Here is a 6,203-nt window from a genome sequence, read left to right as displayed (position 1 = left end):
GGAGGGAGGGGGAGGGGCAGGGGGAGAGAAGGGAGGGGGAGGATGTGGGGGACTTGGAGAGCAGGGAGGAGAAGGGAGGGGGCCGGGGAGGGGCTAGGAGGAGGGAGGGGGCGGGGCAGGGGCACGCGGGGGCAACGGACCTCGTACCTCCGACCGTGGGCCTGGACCCCAGGCCGCAGGCCTCAGACATGGGACCCCAAGTGCTAGATCTCGTACTTCACACCCGGGACCCGGACCCCGGACTCTATATCCTTTACTTCAGACCCGGACCCCCAGATTCTAGATCTTTAACCTCAGACCCCGGACCCCCGGATTCTAGATCCTTCACGTCAGACCCCGACCCCAGACCGTGGACCCCATACGCCGGAACCCAGGTACAAGAGCCCAGACCCCCTACTTCAGACACTAGACCCCAGACCCAGAAATTGCGACCCCACACCTCAAGACCCTGACCTCGAATTCAGGATCGCCAGCCCCAAATCCTAGATCCTCCATCCCAGCAGCCCCAGACCTGGGACCCCAGTCCCTATATCCCAGACCTCAGGCCTCAGAACTCAGGCACTGGATCCCAAACTCCAGACCTCAGATTCCAGACCTGGGGCTCCAGAACTCAGATCCCCGGCCCCAGACCCCAAATCAGACCCCAGCTCCAGTCCCTGAAACCCAGATCCCAATCTCAGACCCAGGACCCCCAATCCCAAAGCCAGACCCAACGCCAGAGTCCAAACCCCAGACCTGGGATCCCAGACCCCATCCCCAGTCGGTCTGCCTGCCCAGTGGACGGGACACCACCGAGTGTGTGGCAGGGGAAGCTGAGGCCCGGGCAGGCTGCCACTGAATGCAGGGAGGATGCTCTGTGCCTCTCAGACTCAACAGATATATGGAGCCCTCCTCTGGGCCAGGTCTCAGCTGCCCAGCGCCGGCAGAGCTGGAAGCCTTAAATGGCTAACCGCACCCACAGTGTCAGAGTGACAGAATGCCTTGAAGATGAGGCACAGGGAGCTAGGAGGGCATAAAATGGGGTCCCTTGAGCAACTTGGGGGTTGCAACCTGGAGATGCAGCCTAGGGGATGTAACGGGGGTACAAGTTCAGGGGGCAGCCCGGAGGGCTTTCTGAAGGAAGGGATGCTAACCAGTGACTTAGAGTCAGGAAGATGAATAGGGGTTGGGTAACCTCTTTAAAGTCCCAGAAGTCAGGGGCTGGGTAGAGAGGGAGGGGTGAGGGGCCCTCCGCCGCCCCCCATCTGAGCATGGGACTTGAGTAACACCTGTGATAATTTAGCATCTAATAAGTGGCTGGGAGACCCCCAGGGGTCTTGGACCCGGTCCATCCCATGGAGAAGGGATTTCTGCGTGTGGGCTGTGGCCCATGGACACCCAGGAGAGCCACAGGCAAGACATTCTGCCTCAGTGTCCAGTCTCTGCCAGAATCCTGGCCAATTCTTACCTCCAAAGCAGACCTTGAAGCGACTCCCTTTTCCTGGGTCCCCACAGAGGCCGGCTTCACAGGCGTTCAGCCCCTGCACTTGATTGAATGCTCTGCTGTCACCATTGTGAAATTCATAATAATTTTTCGACAAGGGGCCGCGTGTTTTCATTTTGCACTGCGGCCCAGGTCCCACTTCTCCTCCACTGCCGTCTAGAACTGCCCAGCCCTCTCTCTGACGAGCCCCAGCCCCAGCTACCTAACCTTCCTTACTCTTTTCAGAATCTAGGCTCCTCCCAACTTAAGCCAGTTCTCTGGGAGCCAATGCGTAAAGCCCTACCAGTACTTCCCTCAACTGAAAGCCAAACCCCCTCACCTGGGGACCACATTTACCCCCAGGGCCGAGGACCCAGCTGCACAGATTTTCCCAGCCCTCTTAGCTCGACGTCTTTCAGCCCCGCCTCATAGGATGTACTCCCATCCTCAGCCTTGGGCTCTGGGTTTTACAAAATCTCACTTGCCATCCTGTGCTCTTTGGGGTGAGAAATTTCCCAAAGACCAAACCATACAACGTTATAACCATGGAAAAAGACATCCTGAACCCGGAGATAGTAGTGTTTTTGTTTTTTAATATTTGCTTCTCTTTTCAAGAAAGTATTTAAAAAAAAATTTTTTTTATACTTTCTCTCTTTTTTTTTTTTTGGCCTCACCACATGGCATGAGGGATCCCCGACCAGGGATCGAACCTGTGCCCTCTGCAGTAGAAGCACAGAGTCTTAACCACTGGACCGCCAGGGAAGTCCCTGGAGATAAATTTTTTTCAAAGATTTTTCTTTTTCACTCTAAAAGTAATATATACAAAATAAAGGCGGGAACTTGGAAATGCCAGAAAAAATTCAGGAAAAGAACATGAATATCATCTATCATATTACTATCCAAAAATAACCAATGTTAATACTGTATTTATTATCTTTTTTTATTGTTTAAGAGGAGAATCTTTTTATATAGTTGGGATCACCCTAAATATATATCATTTGGTAAGAAGATGTCAGCCTTTTTAGGTAGGGATGCTAAAACATGGTTCACCCAAATAAACTCGGGCTATGGATATAGAACTAGCAGCTTGATAAAGAACAAAAATCCTGATTCTTGTCTTTTGAGGATAATTATGAATTCATGGCATTCAGACTTGAGTAGTTTCATGAATTGGTCATTAACTAATCATTATTGCCATGGGATACCTTTAAGTGGGCTCCGGTGTACCTTCAACACACCCAGAACTTAGGCATCCCTTCTTTCTGGCAACAAGATCTACTAGGCCCATACTGCATCTTACCTGCCCTGAAACATAAAACCAGCTATTCTCCAAAGAACCCTTATTCCTTGGGGTGGGGAAAAGTACCAATGACTGCCTTTTGGATATTGGGACCCCTCTCTAATTACTGCCCACAAATTTGTGGTGGAAAACTGATTAAAAACGACTTCAGTGGTCAGGTAGAAATAATAAATTTCAAAGATTGGAAGATCCTGTTGCTCTCATTTAGTTCTAACAATGCTGCAGAACACCTGCCCTCAGCAACTTCGGCCTGCCTGCGGGCCAGACCCCGCCCACCACCTGTGGTTGTAAATAAAGCTTTACTGGTACACAGCCACACCCACTCATTTACACATTACGTACAGCTGCTTCCCGGCTTGCATGGATTTGAGTAGTTGCCACAGAGACATTATGGCCAGCAAAGCCGAAAATATTTACTCTCTGGCCCTCTACAGAAAACATGTGCAGATTCCTGCTCTATTAGTGCCTCACCCAAATTATAATTTTACTCTTTTATCGTTTTGTGAACCATGTGAGTCTCCGAAGATCCTATTATATATAACTAGAGTAATTTCTTGTTTTATCTGGCAATATAAAAGATAAATCCAGGCCATGACAGTAAGATCAACAATACCTAAGATAACTGTAGGTTGGAAATTAAGATCTAAGATCACAGAAGCTATCAGGATGAGTGTGAATGACTCACTCACGGATTGGTTAAGGGACCAGGCATATGACCAGTCCTGGCCAATGAGATCAGAGGAAAAGCCTGCAGGGGTGGGTACGCCCCTAGCATCCCGAGCCTGGAGGCTGCCCTAGCTTACAGCTATTTGTTCTGTAAACTGATAAACGTCTTTATGGAGTTAAGCAAGCAGAGTTGTGTTCTCTGTTACTCATGGCTACAGGCGTGTAACTGCTGCAACTGGCCCTGGTGGCCACCTCTGAACACCTCCCGCTAATGACAGACAGGGAAGTGACTTTGTTCTTGCATCTGTTTTGATAATCCCTGATAATAACTGTGTAGTTATTTACAGGTATCCTACAGTATCCTGGGGAGACTGGTTCCAGGACTGTTGCACATACTAAAATCCGGAGCTGCTTAAGTCCCTCATATAAAATCGCATAGTATTTGCATACAACCTATGCACAAATGATACATATATTATTTCTAGATTATGTATAATACTTGATACAATGTTTTGTTTTGTATCTCTGTTCCCCTACCAGGGATTCAATCTGGGCCATGGCAAACATGTTGTAGATCTTAATAGAAGTTCAAGTTGCACAGATGTGTGCATCTGTCAAAACTCAGCAAAAGGGGACTTCCCTGGCGGTCCAGTGGTTAAGACTTCGCCTTCCAATGCAGGGGGTGCAGGTTCGAGCCCTGGTTGGGGAGCTAAGATCCCACATGCCTCGAGGCCAAAAAACCAAAACATAAAACAGAAGCAACATCTTAACAAATTCAATAAAGACTTAAAAAAAAAAAACTCAGCAAAAGCATATTTAAGACTTATGCAAGTCATTGTCCATTTTACTTCAAAAGAAAAAATATAAACAAATATTGGACTCTTGTTAGTCATATGCTAATGATATGCACACCAAACTGTTCAAGGAGTAGTGGGCTGATGTCTGCAACTGTGAAATGCATCAAAAATGAGATGAAGTAAAAAACCAAAAAACAGGGCTTCCCTGGTGGCGCAGTGGTTAAGAGTTCGTCTGCAAATGCAGCGTACATGGGTTCGTGCCCCCGTCCCGGAGGATCCCACATGCCATGGAGCGGCTGGGCCCGTGAGCCATGGCCGCTGAGCCTGTGCGTCCGGAGCCTGTGCTCCGCAACGGGAGAGGCCACAACAGTGAGAGGCCCACTTACCGCAAAAAAAAAAAAAAAAAAGAAATTAAAAAAACCAAAAAACAACAACAACGAAAAACAAGATGAAGTGACGCATGAACAAAGGGATGGGGAGATGACAGATTTAATTAAATGGGAATGGTAGAAGTGATGTGTTAGGAATGTGGGTGTTCACTGTAAACTTATTTAAACTTTGATACACATTTGAAATTTTTCACAACCAAATGTTGTTGGGAAAAAACTCGAATTTTGTTTTTTTTTCCATTCGGCGGGTTAGGGGGTATTTCCTCTGTTGATCTCACCTTGGCTGATTTATGAGACCACAGACACCTGGAGGGTTCAGTCTGCTGCAAGGTCCAAGATGGCTCCACTGGCATATTGGGCAATTGGTGCTGGTTGTTGGCTGGGAGGCCTCAGTTCTGCATGGAGTCTCCCAATCTCCAAAAAGCTACACTGGCTTCCTGACATCATGGTGGTCGAACTTCCACACCTCACTTCTGCCGAATTCTATAGGTCAAAGCAAGTCACGTGGCCATGCATCGATTTAAATGGGTGGAGAAACTGACTCCCCCTCTGGCTAGGAGTTCCATTGCAAAGGGGCATGCATATTGGGATGGGGGGAATTTGTGGTCATTGTACAATACACCGAAGTCCTTTGGTCCAGTTGTTTAAGTTCATGTTTAGTCAGAAGGTGTTCTATCAGGACTTCCCTGGCAGTCCAGTGGTTAAGACTCCATACTTCCAATGCAGGGGGAGCAGGTTTGATCCCTGGTTGGGGAACTAAGATTCTACATGCCACAAGGCACGGCCAAAAATAAAAAAGGTATCCTGACTCCTGACACTTCTTATTTGGTAGCTTACAGCCATCAGGTCTTCCTTGATAATGGCATTTGGCTATTGGAGGGTCAGGGAGGTCAGCTCTAAGTAGTTTGCTTTATGAGACAAAAGGAAAACAATATAAGCCATTCAATGTCTGAAGGCTTCATGAAGAGACCCTATGACCACCCACCTGCAATGCAATGAAAATTGTACATGGGTAATTTTTTTTTTTTTTTTTTTTTTTTGGCTGCACCAGGCAGCTTGCAGGAACTTCCCCAACCAGGGATCAAACCCACACCCCCTGAAGTGGAAGCACCAAGTCCTAACCAATGCACCACCAGGGAAGTCCCTGTACATGGGTAAGTTAAGACGCAAATGCACACTGCCTGCTCTGGCCCCACCTGACAGCATCACACTCATTCTGAAGTTGGAGGGCTTCTGGTGAAGCAGATGAAATCTCCAAGAGTTTTCAGCTCTTCATGAAATTATTGATTCAGGCAAAGATTACCAACGGTGTTTAGACACTTAGGTTCTTTTTTTTTTTTTTTAGCAGTGCTACATGGCTTGCAGGATTTTAGTTCCCCAACCAGGGATCGAACCTGGGCCCCCTGAAGTGGAAGCACAGAGTCCTAACAACTGGACCGCCAGGCGAGTCCCCCTTTGGTTCATTGTTGATGGAGAACTAAGCCATTGTATATGCGGGATTCTCATCACACACAATACTGTCTCAGATAGCTATTGAGACTTCTTAAACAGCTATACAGTAGTCAGTAAGAAAGGGGCTGAAGGATTGA

The sequence above is a fragment of the Delphinus delphis genome, chromosome 3 (assembly GCF_949987515.2).
Source record: "Delphinus delphis chromosome 3, mDelDel1.2, whole genome shotgun sequence".
Taxonomy (NCBI): Eukaryota; Metazoa; Chordata; class Mammalia; order Artiodactyla; family Delphinidae; genus Delphinus; species Delphinus delphis.
This window is presented reverse-complemented; position numbering follows the sequence as displayed.